Here is a 15,086-nt window from a genome sequence, read left to right as displayed (position 1 = left end):
TTGACGCATTGTTAGATATTTTGCAGTTTTTTTCGTAAAATAAGACTCGTACTCGTATTAGATCCTTTGCACTCGTACATTGCAGGTTTTATGAGGTATTTTGCTGCCGGTATGGTGGCATCCGAGTTGGCAAGCCAAAAAATGACACATATATCTAGTTTAACTATTTCTTTATCCACAACTTATCCACTTGCGGAAATTAAAACATAGTTTAATAAATCCATTTTGCAGATAATTTATTTGACCTAATTGTATGAATTTACCCGCGCATCCTATTCTGTTTCCAAGCCGGGGACATATCTATAAATTTTCAAATTCAATTAAAATAATTGAACTATTGTTTGCGCTGCAGTACGTGTTATAGCACAACACGGGTATAATATGAAAATTGAAAAGTATTCGATCAGTATATCGACAGCGTTATATTAATGATATTTTGTAGGTTGTCATTTTTATTTGTGTGTATATCACAATTTATCGCAGCGAAATGATTTATTGCATTTAATTTCCGAACGCGCTTTTCGCGAATGGCTTGTTTATGATGGCCAATAAATTTATAATTTATTTCGATGCTCACTACCAGAATTAGTTTGACAAATTATTTTAGCGCAATTTAAAATTGGATGCGGATGAGGGGTCAATATTTACAATCAGATTATTTTAATTTTTATTGCTCGATTTTGTACGTGCCTGAAGCTTGCTTTTATGATATATTTTTTAAATGTGGCTTATTTAAATCATGAGATATAATGAGGATTAATGTGTTGATTATTTGCACTGCGAATTATATAAATTTTATGTAGAATGAATTTTAAACTACGGGTATACAGACATATAAATCAATGCATGTAGGCTAATACACACCGTTTTTGCATTTTTGAATACTGGTAATGTTTTTATGCACATATATGTGTATATTGAATCACTTGGACCCTCTATCAAAATCCGAGCTGCTAAGATTTTGCGGCCAAACAAATTTAATTGTATTTCATCAGACGATATTTCGAGTTTTCAGCGAATTTAACCAGGAAAGCATATGAGTATTAAAATAATTCTTACTTGACATTATTGTTAACTATGTGCCCTACATTTAATTTCCAATTTTAAATATATCTAGCTGAAAATGATTAATATTTATCGATTGTATAATATAAAGAATATGAACCAAATAGTTGCCATTAATCCTTTAGCGTTGCCCTTTGTATACAATGACATCGAACATCAATAATTTGTATGAAATATGTTGCAAATGGCTTAATTATGTATTGAAGTATAAATATCATATATAAACAATAATACAAATAGAAATACAATAGTACTTAAATAAATTGTACACATATAAAACAAATTTTTCTAAAACTATACACCCTGTGCAACATGCTTTCGACATTTTTCTGATACTAATTATAAGTATAGATATTTTTCATACTAATCATAATCTGATATTTATTATTACAGATTTATAAAAGTGACCAAAAAGCCAAAACATAGCTTGCACGAGATTGAAAGACATGCAACCCCAAAAACACCAGTTTTTTTGTCCCGGTAAGCAGATTTATATATTTTATTACCATGCTTTTAAAATTTAAGTCTGTACTTTCCCACAAACAACTATTTTTCAATTTGTGTGAGCTTTTCCCAAAATACTTTTCTAAAAATACATCAACAGACTCTTTCGCAATCTCCGCAAGTGACGGTAATTCGGTTACAAATCGTCGCGCGGTTTCATAGAGAGGTCGTTAATTTCACTTACCGAAACCGCTCCTGCCTAAAATCCTGTCAAGGACTAAAAGGATTCGGAAAACTGATTAGTCCTGCGAAAGAAAAATGTGTGCACTTCGCATGCTAATTTTCTAAATGCACGTACGCGAATCACATATTTTAAGGGCAGTTTTTGCGGATTTGTGTAGCAAAGTTTTCTTCCTGATTTATTTATTGGGGATGGTACTTACGTTTCAAGTCTGGAAGTTTGGATATAAAATTTTAAATATATGGAAACAGTTTTGAATAGCCGGACATTATCTCCTATAAATTTTTGTGGTGGTGATATTGTTGGGTGATGCGTTGATGGCAGTGACATTAAAAACTCGTGATTTTATTTCATTTCATTACAATTCTTTCGCATCATAAATATTCATCATTAATAAAGATTTGCTCAACAATTCCATATAAACCATATAAAGTCGCTCCATTAGCATCATGATGTATGCCGTGTCGGAGGTTCGCGTTGAGGATCATCAATCGTTGCCGAATAATCCGCCACAGATGCAAGATTTGAATTTCGCGCCGTCATCCTTGCGATAAGGAGACACACATCTGACATGGAACGATTTGCTCGAAAAGACCACGAGATCGTATTTTCTGAGGTTTAAATATCTCGCAATCAAAGACCATGAGAAAGGACATTGACATGACAATTACGTCTAATGTCTAGTTACTTCAATTAAGATATCCTATTTTTGGAAAAATCGGCTGTAACCTCAAATGCTTGCTATAATTTCTCTTATTGTTACTTTCGACAAATCTTTGTACCCTAAGTACTATTTTCAACTTTTACTAGGGTAAGTTATAGTAATCGCAAAAAAATCGAAAATGAAAATTTTTTCATATCTTCGCGTTTCAAAGGTTTCTGAACATTTTGGCATACTTTAGAAAAAATAGATTTGTGTGTGTATGTATGTATATATGGATACAATTTTTCATCTGCAATCTCAGACGCATGGATTAACTGATTTAAATGATTCAAAACACATTCGATTACTACTGATAAGGAGATGTGCTGATTAGTTTTTGGCGAAGACAGGTCTAGCCGTTTCGTAGATACGGAGCAGGAAGTGCCATAAATGATACATCAGTTTTTGAAGTAGAGGGCTCGATTTGAATGATTCAAAAAATATTTTACTTTGTCTTAGTCTTTCCAAAATAAAAAATTGATTAAATTTTTGGAAAGACAAAAAAAGATATTTGGCGGTCTAATCTGATCATTAGACATATGCATATCACATTAATAGATATTTTCTTGAGATGTGTACTAATTTTGAAGTTCACTTTCGAGGTTCAAATAAATTTCAAAATTTTCAAATTTCAAAATATATATATTTTATATGCGTTATTGCAATCGTCCGAAATATATCCTCAGATGGATTCATTCGGTATCTCTTTTTAATGTAAACATTTTTAAGTGTTTTGAGCCATAACCTCGTCACTGTATATTATATGAACGAATAAATAAACATATAGTAATTATAATTATCTCTTTGAAATTATTTAAAATAATTGTTACTAACCATTGAAGAATATTTATTGATCATTAATTTTTTTTCTTGAATATTTAATTCTGGTACGAGAAGTTCCAGCAATTTGCCTTAAGGCACGATGGTTTTAATATTTATATATTTAGGGAAGTGGTGGAAGTAATACAGGGTGCAATTATAATGGGTTTAACCTTTAATTCGATGTAAACCTTATTTGTGAACATCCATGTTAACATTTATCCAAGACGCGTGCCAGTCGCGTGCGGACAAACCCTTTAGGGTAAACAAACGATTTTAAAGATATCTAAACCACCCCCTGTTGAACATCAAATTGTGTAATGAGAGATTTATAAAGCATCATTACGTTTGGGGTTTCTGTTTTAATTTTATAAGTTACATATACAAAAGAACATTACAATTTTATTATGTGAATTGTTGATATGAACGATGGATGAAAAATTGCGGTCACACAAAACATATTCATTTTTTCTGAAGTATGCCAAAATGTTCAGAAAGCCTTGAAACGTGAAAATATGCAGTCATTTTCAGTTTCAATTTTTCCCATTACTATAGCTAACCCTACGGGAAGTTAATAAAATATCAGTGCATGGGTTTATACAATTTAGTATAATTTTATTATATTTATTTCTACATCTAACTCTTGTTCATATAATATCCAACACGGTAACCACAAACAGCTTGAGCCGGATTTAAAAGTTGATTACGTTTAAATATCCAATTTAGCCTTGTTATCCATATTTATTCCCAAGTTAATTTAAATTCAAACACGATTGAGGGCTTTAGATTCAGCTTCGTATTGCGTGGATAATTCCTCGAAATGACAAACTGATTTCAGTTAATTCTGTTTCAATATTGTTCCAGTTGGAAAAATACAACAAATTGCCATTAGAAATTTATATTCATTTTATTCAATTTTTGATAAAAGCGAACGGTAATAAAAAACCAAATAGAACGCAAGTAAAAAACCAAATGTTCTAAATTAAAACCTTCTATATTTTTATAGATTGCTAAAATCATATCAGTATTGTGACAGTCGCTCTTTACTTACTTCATTATTTTTTGAGACACTAGATTATTAATTGTATATAGTAAGATTATATGTGTATTTGCAATTTTAAGCAAATTTATAACAATTTCTTCATCAATATAGTCGATTTATTTCCACTTCAGCTATAAGAAAACGTATTAATACCACAATGTTCAAATAATAAATATTTATGAAATATGTCTTATCCTGAATCTAAATAAATCAATAGACTTCTACATATAAATAACGATGGTCTGAAACAACCGTTTCTAATACATGTCGTATTGGAAAACATCGGAACAATGTTGTGAAAATGAATATTATTGAATGGTATTGTTGGTTTGGCGTCAACCCTATAAAACAATATGACAAATGATATATATATATATATATATTTATATATATATATATATATTTATATATATATATATATATATATATATATATTAGGGTGGTCCTTAACAAGAACATTTTCGAATTTCTTTGCTCCCACGGGCGCAAAAGCTTCCAAATCAATAAAAAATGATTCTTTAATAGTATTAGCTCTTTATATAAACATTTAGATAGAGCGCACAATAATTTTTATGTGCATTAAGTTTCATATATTTATTTCTAAAATGTGACATTAACTAAATTCGTGCGCCATCTGTCACGTCACTCAAATATTATGATACATAAGAATATTTATAAACCATTAAATTCATGAGGACAGTTCTATAATATCTATTCATCATGGAATCAAGATTAATTTTGCAGCAAAATATTTATTTAATTGGTGATGTTGAGACTTAAATTATTATCTTGATTCCATGATGAATAGATATTATAGAACAGTCCTCATGAATTTAATGGTTGTAACTATTGAACGCTTGTAACTATTGAACGTTCTATCATAGGACTTTGATGAATTGAATATTTTTCATAAACAACCCTCAAGTGCGCGATATAAGGGTTGAAAAGGTGGCCAAATACCAATATCTTTCAATCCAACCCCTTTTATTCGAACGAAACCCCCGGAGACAAATAGCTCGACTTTTCCAAAGTCCGTTTCGACCGGTCACTTTGCATCGAAATAGAATATCGAAATCGCTCTTAAGTCATCCCACATATATTTTTCTCACATAGTTGTATGAGAGATTTTGTGAGTTGTTTGGGGTACACTGTAAATGTTGAATTTAATTTGAATAAAGTAAGTTTTTTTATTTAAAGTTTCAAAACCTCTAGACCTGATTTTGTCAAAATCTGACCACAACGTCTCCACATCAATACGAATTGAATATTTTTTAGATCATTCAAATCGCATGCTCTGCTCGGATTAATTAATCGGATTTCTATTTTCTGCGCTCTTTGCTTTGTATCTCCGAAACGGTTGGATCTGCCTTTGCTAAAAACTAATTAGCACATCTGCAGGTAGACATGCAAACTAGTAGACAAAATAAATGAGAAGTAAGCAAAAACAAAGGTAGATAGGTGAGCAAGTAAAAAGAGACTGTTTCATTAGTGTACGCGAAGTTCCAGCAATTTGTCTTAAGGCACGACGCCATGCACTACTAGTTTCAAGTTAACTTTTCATTAAAAGAACGTAATAATTCTTTAAATTAATTTTCACATAGAACTTTGTTCAAAATTGATTTTGAAGAATTTTCAAATTCATCTGGTGAATTTTCCTAAGATTGTAGAAATCTTACATCGTGTAGGGAGGTGGTACAAGCATGGAAAAATAACCATAGCATAGAATTGTGTTGTTTCGGGCACCGAACAACAACTATAACTATAAAACTGACATTCGTTCTGATAGTAAAATGCGAGGTAAACGCGTGATCTCCTCTCGAATTGAAGCTTAAGGGTTTTATTTTGAATACGGGACGCAGACTCGACACCTGCGTCAACCTGATATGATGGCACAAAACTTGCAGCAGGAGAAAAGTAGAAAACTATTCAGAAAATTATTTGTCACGACATCAAATTATACGAAAAAGAGTTGCATGATTTAGAAAAACATTATAGGCCCTCATGGGGAATTGCATTCATCCAAAGTTTTTTTTTATTTATAAAAGTTGCCACATGGATTTGTAGATGTCACGAAGTAACAATATATTAATGTCAAATTTTTGAGGAGTTGTATTCAAACTAAATCTTGCAAAAAAGTGCTAAATATTTCAGTAAAAGATTTTGTGTTTTGTATAGCATTGTTCTTAAATCATAGGAGGAGAGTATAATTTATATAGTATAATGTTTATACAAACCTTCGATCCGGCCCGGGATTAACTATTCATAAAACTATTTTTTTAATTTGATTGATTTTAGATGAATCTCCAAGGAGTTATGATGGTCACCGCCAGGACCGTTTTTCGAAACAGGGTCAACAAAAACAGCTATAACTTTGGGAATATTGATTTTTTTTTCTAAAATTTTTGTTACATCAAGTCAAAACATTGTATAATAATGCTGTATTAATATTTTTGTAGAAAAACATCGTTTAATAACAAAAAAAAATACTGAAAACACTCATTTTTTCGTGCCTGCAAGTACCCCTAACCCCTTAAGGCAAAATGCAATGCAAAACTAATTTTATTTTTAATAAAGAAAATTTAATTATTGCAATACACAAATAACCAGTGTAGAGTAGTTAAGCAATGTGTATAACCTGTAGAGTTTTTTTTAATATAAATCCAATAATTATAGACTCCAATTCCTGGTTCGATTTTTCATTTCCCAAAAGCTCTTCGTTTTATTATTACCTTACGTTACATTTCATAGCTTTTGCACCTGCACTGATACACTACAGAGATTGTACGATCCGAATCGTCTGAGGTAAAACACAAAACCTTTTTCAAAATGTGGTAAATAAAACTCGAAAAAGAAAACAATGCCATATCGTTCATGTCAAAAAACATAAAAGCTAAAGGTACTACACGGAAAAACATAACCGATCGCGGAAATATTTCTGATTCTCCACCCTGATCGAACAATCGTACCGCATGTTTGGGGCATTAACAAAATATTAGACAGGGTGGTATTAGTAATATCTAGATTTTAGATGTTATATATATATATATATATATATATATATATATATATATAGATATATATATACGAGGTCTGTTCAAAAAGTACCCGGAATTTTCGTTTTTTCAAAAAAATATTTATTTATTCGTCTACATTAATGTGGTCCCCTTCAAAGTAGTCCCCCCCAGATATAATACACTTATACCAGCGTTTTTTCCAATTTTCGAAGCACCCTTGATATTCACTTTTTGATATGTCCTTGAGCACTCTCAGCGATTTTCTTCAATCGAGGAAAACCGCCGTCCTTTCATGGGTCTCTTCAACTTTGGGAATAGGAAAAAGTCACACGGAGCCATATCTGGTGAATTTTTGCACTTTGCAACACTTTATTTCATTTTTTACGCAAAATTTAATACAAATTCTTTGACTTTTCAATTCTTCCATTGTAAAAATCGCCGAGCTCAGAAAAACACGTCAGAAAAGTTACTGGTACATGGCATGATGCCTTAAGGCCAATAGTCGGAACTTTCCATAAAAATTTAAAAAAGCTTTAAAACTGAGATCTTCAAGAAATTTATTTTTTATAAGTTTGACTTTTTGGAAAAAATGTTTTTTTTTTCAAAATTTGATTTTTTTATATATTGAAATTTCTTGAGCCAAAATATCGAAGCGCGTCTCAGTATAAAGGATGAACGTTGGTACGGAACCCTTAGAAATGAAAACTAAGTTGATATTTATTATTAAAATTACTATAAAATATCTAATAATTTGAAGCGCATATGTCTAATGATCGTTTCCTGAAATTTTAATCAATTTAGCATATCGTCAATATAAATAAAATGTTTTTTGAATCTCCAATCTTTTGAATCTCGAAAATTTTTGCTACGTATCTCTGAAACAATGTCGACATTGTCAAAAACTAATCTGCTCGTCTCCCCATAAATACAAATCGAATGTTAGATACAAATTATTGTATCTGCTATCAAAATTTATGTTTTGCCAACGTATTAAATATTTTTGCATCCATTGAAGTTGCGATATATTGTTGATTAGAAACAAAATTTCAAGTTTTATGATTTAATGTAGTTTTTATGTCCTCAAAGATTTCGAATACAATGTCCTAAAAAGTCTATCATTTTTAGTATTCTTCATGGTAATATAATGAAGATTGTTGAGATAGTGACCTGCTCAAGACATTAAATAATGTTAATGACAGAAAAAGATGGTCAAGTGTTATTTGTGGAACCAGATGTAGATTTATTAGCTTGTAATAAGTAAGGTAAAGCCATTTTTTATAATATATTGAGACAACTCGTTAATATATTTTGTTACTATAAAATGAATCAAAATAATAAACATATTGGAGTCACAAACGAACACTATCGATAAGATATGCCGAGTAATTGTAAGGTAAAGCCATTTTTTATAATATATTGAGACAACTCGTTAATATATTTTGTTACTATAAAATGAATCAAAATAATAAACATATTGGAGTCACAAACGAACACTATCGATAAGATATGCCGAGTAATTGTATCATAGTCCAAAAAATTAAATTTGTTTAATGCATATGATGGAGTATATGCGTTTTATTTAAAAGATTGATTTCATGGATTCATATGTCGCATTTTTCAAAATGATGCGATTTTTTCAAGTAAGGATTAAAAATGCACTTTTTATCAAATTCGTTTATCATAACCAAAAAGCATTGTGTTCTGGTCATTATTTTTATATTTCTATCTACTCTATTTGTATACGAAAACGGAATCGATTCCCGAATGGCATTGCGCATAGTTTTATTAGAAAATTATTTAAAATGGTCGCGAGATGCTGCGATATAAAAATCGGATTAGGGCCACAAATCGATATCATATATTTATTTTTATATTTTTCCAATTTGCATTTTATAGTGTGTACTGGCGGCGCAAAAGAGGTTCCACGCGCATATGAGCCTTTGCTTTTTGATATATATAAAAAGCGGTTTTTATAATATTGCATTTTGTATGATCCCATCATAGTATTCACCCTTTATTTTTTTAAATATCACCCAACGTTACACTTGATTTAGCACAAAATCGACATACGCGGAATAAGTTAAATAGATCGTTTGAAATGGGAAGTGTATGTGATTATATATAGTGCTTTGTACAGAAAAATTCGACATATGAATCCATAAAATCAATCTTTTAAATAAAATGCATATACTCCAATCCTATCGACCAAACAGCTTATAGAACATATATATGGTAAGAGTTCTGGTTGCTGTTGTAACAATAATTAAAAAAAATGAATAAATCTTATCGATAGTGTTTGTTCGTGACTCCAATATTTGTATTATTTTGATTCATTTTAAAGTAACAAAATATATTAGAGTTGTCTCAATATATTATATAAAAAATATTCTTACCTTACTTATTACAAGCTAATAAATCTAAGTCTGGTTCCACAAATAACACTTGACCATCATTTTCTGTCATTAACATTATTTAATGTCTTGATCAGGTCACTATCTCAACAATCTTCATTATATTACCATGAAGAATAATAAAAATGATAGACTTTTTAGGACATTGTATTCGAAATCTTTGAGGACATAAAAACTACATTAAATCATAAAACTTGAAATTTTGTTTCTAATTAACAATACGTCTTTTTCCTGTGCGATTGGAACTCGTCTTGAAACATTTGATAGTTATTCAAGGTTGTGTGCTCATGAACACGTGAATTATGTTTTATAAAATACTTGATATTTATGAATTTTAATAATATTAATTAAAAAAATAGTTTCACATTTTATTAGTCTGAATTCAAAATATTTTTTAACTGCAATGAAATTTTATGGCATAGACGAACCTTAGAAAAAAGCAGGTTGGCTATTTATGTATGCATATGATCGTATGGGTTTACTTGTCGTCAATAGAAAGATAATGAATTTGTTGTTTGGTAATGACATTTTAAAAACGTATTGTTGCTATTACATTTTTTCAATAATATAAATAATATATTCCATTTGTTGGTTCATGATAACAGAGCCTAACCTTTGCAGGTTTATTGACAAGGTATATATGAGTTGTAACTCTGACATCAATAAAAATAACTCATTCGTTGTCGTAAAAAACATTATTGGTGTAGAAGGGTGATTTTTAATAGTGTTTACCTCACAGGTGTACGGTTTATATTTTTAAGAATCACAGGGATACTTTTTATTCAAATAAACTTTTTCTTTAGTAAATTTCTTGTGTTAACCAAATTAATTAGCTCAATCGAAATTGAAATCGAAATTGGGCGCTAGTGTTCTGTCGTTATTTTTGACAATCCTAAATTAATATATTGAATTCTTATTGAACAAGTCTATTACTAGCACATGTAACAAAGTTTATGCAACTTGCCTCAGATGAAGATGCCAATCACACCTAGTTCACTTATTTTGCTTGGTAACCGAAATCGGCTGAAGCATTTCGTCCTTTTCTTTCTGTGTGCGTATAAGAGTTCCTTGACGAAAAAATAACATTAAAATAAATGAAACAAATAAAAGTTTACGGTCTCACCGCATGTCGACGACATTCATGACGGAGTTGCTCCCTTCTTACTCACACGATTTGGGGACAGGAGCGGGTTCAGTACAGGTGATGCTGGGACATCGATGTGAATGAAAAATCTAAAAATATTCTGAAAAAAACATAAAAAATAGGAAAAAATCTACTTAATTTTTGTTAACTTCCATTTTGGTAAGTTGTAGTAATCGCAAAAAAAATATATATATTTTTACGTTTCAAAAGTTTCTGAGCATTATTGTGACATGCTTTACGAATACATTTCCGTTAGAAAAACTGAAAGTTTGTGTATGTGCGGATAGAAATTTTCATCGATGATTTCGTGAACACAGATCAACCGATTTGAGTAATTCAAAGAACATTCGATTCTTATTGATGGGGAGCGGTGCTGATTAGTTTTTGGCAAAGACATGTCCAGACTTCAATTAAATGGTTATTCATGTTTTGAGATAACGGAGCGTTAACTTGTATCGACGAAGTGAAGAACTGTTAAATTTTCGCTGTTAAATTTGTTTAAATATTTTATCTCTAAAACAGCTACGCAGTGCGATTGCTTTGCAAAGTTGTGTCAAAATTTTCCAAAATTTTCAAAATATAAAGAAAATTCAATTTTTTCAAAAAGTCCATTTTTTCTAAATTTACAAATTAATTTTTTTCAAAGTTTGAAGCTTGCAAAAAAGGCATTACTGTATGGCAAGTTCCAGGAATTTGCCTTCTGGCACGATGCCTTGTGCTACTAGTAATTAAGTGTATCAGTTTGATAAAATAATTCATTACCTAATTGATTTTTATAAATCACTACCCTTGATTTATATTTTCATATCAAGTTTTCATTATAGATTATTGTAAGTAATTAACTTCATTTCTTACTCGCACCCGACTGAAATGAAAACAAAAAACTCTTATATTTTTCAAAAGTCGATTCTTTATGACTACTGAATGTTCTTAAGTACAATAAGCGCAATCGTAAATCATGCAGAAATTAAATATTGAAAATCGTTCTTTTCAATTTCCCTTCCGAGACTTTTCGATTTCCCCTTGGAATAAAATTCGAATATCATTTTTAGTAAGAGGGAAAAAGATGGAGTAACGAACTTATGAACTTTTTTTTGACTGGGAGACGCTTATATATGCGACTATAGTTAAATATAAAACGAGGAATCAGAAATGAAATGAATATAGAATGTTCAATACTTTTATGAAAGGCGATGGTTTGGGTGGCTGCGATTTCGAAGTTTTAGATTGGAGATTTTTTTATCAGGGGCGGGTTAATGTATTAAATTTCATGAATTACCTTGCAGAATCAAATCAAAAATTTTAGGGTGATTGTTCATATTACAGATAAGTCAATTGTAAATTCTTTCTAATAATTTTTAATTTTCCGAAGAAGAAGTTAATATTTTTGCCAAAAAATCCGATTTGCTACTAGTTTACTCCATGTTTCTAGTCATTCTTACGTCTTTGACACCAAAATGTAAAAACAAACGTATTGTATTCATTTTTTCAGTTCAATGATAATTAATCTATTAGAAATGAATTGTAGATATTAACACTTACGGGACGGCACAAATTTCAAAACAATCTACTGTACCAGCTGTAAACTTGATTTCATTGTGTATGTTATGCAATTTGATAAAAATTTGTGGTCATCGAAGGACATTCATTTATAATATTAATTTATTTTTGATCATTTTATAAAGAATGGTGACGTTCAAAACAATTTCCAAAATGCATAGCTGGTTGATTTTGACATGTTTTACAATAAAATGTTGTTCGCCGCCTTCCTCCTAGTGCTTTTCTGTCAGAACAGACAATACATTCCTTTTTTCTGTCTCTCGCATTTAGAATATGCTACTTATTTGTCAGTATATTTGTTCATTTTTTTGTTGCCATAATGGTTTGTTTTTTCTATTATATTGTCTAATAATTCAATTATAAAATATACAGTAAAATTATTTATTGGTTGTCTTATATTGCTTGGTATTTGAAGTCGGGGTGTTTGTTGATGTATGTCAAACTCGATTATTGAAGGAGAATCGGCACATTCGCTAATGTCTTTCCGCTCTTTATTTAATTTGTCGAACTTCTTCTTTTTGTTGGTTAGATAATATCGTCATCACATTCATCACTATCTTCGTTACGAATAGTAATTTCGTAAAATTTGTCTGCATGAATATCTATTTGAAACTCATTTTCACTACTGCTTAATTCACAAAATTTACCAGTCATTTTGCCATATTTAAAAGCGCTCGGTCGTTTTAAATATTAAAAAAGACCATATAGCAAAGAAAAGGGCTAAAAATACTACTGTTTATCACTGCTATATGTGATTTATTCAACTTTTCGATGCAACTGAGTCATTGTTTATAAACTAGCCTGTGCCTCACAGAGTATGTTTGTCCACTGAGGTGGACAGCCGTCCCCAAAATGTTAATAAAATATAACTTCAATTCTAGGATAGCGCTAGTAAATTATTAATATAGTAAGGCATAATATTATATCATCTATGGCCAGTAATAATTATTGCAAATTATTATCCCTCTCCAGGCATGATTATAACATGAAAATATGACCAAAAACAAGAAACTGGCGGCAAACTATCGAGATTACATTAGTTTAAGCAACTAACGTCGTCCGTACTTGCTAGGTACGCTTTTCCTGGTGTTAGTACGGGCGACGGAAACACGTGCTGCGTGGGACATGACATTAAATTTCATTTCCGGAAAGTTTAACCATGTTCGGCACGTCCGGAGCCGTGTATAAACTTTATTCCAAACTTGCCGGAAATTTTTATTCAAAATTATTCGAGTTGATAATAATATGAGGTCTTGCGAAATATTATATTCGGATTTCTTCGTACTTGGAAAAGGTGATTTACATTTTTGATTTGCATAAATTTAACAGGTTTCATGGATTATTATTTAATTTAAATATTAAGATTTACTTGAGTTTTATGTGAGTGCCATTTTGTCATTACAGTAATAATTTAATATTAAAATTTAAAGGACAAACATATGTATATGAACATATATATATATATATATATATATATATATATATATATATATATATATATATATATATATGTAATATTATCATTTTAAAGGCCTATATTGTTATAAATTTTAGTAAGTCTATAATTTAATTCTAGTAAATGTTTAAAGTATTTTCATTTCAGTACTACAAAATTAAAACGTGAATTCTTTCATTATTTTAATAATTTTGAATAAATTACGCTTTTCACTTAATTTAAGCAGAATGTAAATATATATATATATATATATATATTTAATTAAATATCTTTCAAGAAGAGAAGGGGATTTAAGCACACATACATGCATTTATATCAAGTTCCACAATTAAAAAATTAATCAAAAAAAATTCAACATGTAATTTGGTAAAAATTAGTGAAAATAAAGTAAAATCTATATATTTTGTTATTGATACGATGCGTTGTGATGGAACCTATCTATTTCCAAAACGTCTTCATAACAGCTTCATACAAAATATTACGTTTTTATTTTGATTGACTATTTGGAAAAGAAATATGAGTACTTACATTTAAACACGTATAGTTTTAGGCATTTACGACTAATTAAATTAATCGCTTTTTTGTGATAACAATTCTAAATAAACTGAGCTAGAATTTCCAACATACGAGATTTTGGAACATTTTTAATCGTCTATATAGGATTCACAAACTTTTTAACATGATCATGTTTTAAAAGAATTAATAATCTCTCATCTATTCAAGAAAGCAAGCAAAATAATTTAAAATCCAATTTTAAAAGCATGAGAAAGTACCAATAAATTTGAAAAATACAGATGTTTTGATGAATTTTTCATTACAAATTAAAGTGTAATTAATAAGATTTTTGTGTAAATATTTTTTTTATCTAAATCGGGTTTTCTATTCAAGTTCTGGAATTGGATAACTTCTAGACTAAAATCATGTTAGAATAGAACAACCAATTTGCTTTAAAAGTATTATTTTTTCAGTTTTATTAACTTCATAAACGTTTATGAATATTTAGGTACATTAACTTTTTTAATAAAATAACACTGCTCCAAATTAATCATAAAATTTATAAAATATTAACAAACCGACATAATACGAATGTTACTACAAAAGTCTTGTTTGAATATCTGTTTTACTACATTCAAAAATGTTTATCAATATGAACTTTTTTTGAAGAATTATACTGCCTCAGAATAATT

At 29.7% G+C, this 15,086-nt stretch overlaps 1 protein-coding gene across 3 annotated transcripts in view; it reads left to right on the top strand.

Moving 5' to 3' along the window:
* The window catches only part of LOC113382943 (homeobox protein Nkx-6.2), a 180,987-nt gene that overhangs the window by 24,013 nt on the left and 141,888 nt on the right, over positions 1-15,086 (top strand). For all 3 annotated transcript variants that reach the window (XM_026621200.1, XM_026621199.1, XM_026621201.1), the window contains one exon: positions 1,459-1,545. The gene's annotated coding sequence lies outside the window, so the exon portion shown is untranslated. The remainder of the gene's footprint in view (positions 1-1,458; positions 1,546-15,086) is intronic.

The sequence above is a fragment of the Ctenocephalides felis genome, unplaced genomic scaffold, assembly GCF_003426905.1.
Source record: "Ctenocephalides felis isolate EL2017-DRISC unplaced genomic scaffold, ASM342690v1 CF-g0.4_SCAFFOLD_03570, whole genome shotgun sequence".
Classification (NCBI taxonomy): domain Eukaryota; kingdom Metazoa; phylum Arthropoda; class Insecta; order Siphonaptera; family Pulicidae; genus Ctenocephalides; species Ctenocephalides felis.
Note: the sequence above shows the minus strand (reverse complement) of the source record. Positions and strands in the feature narration are given on the sequence as shown.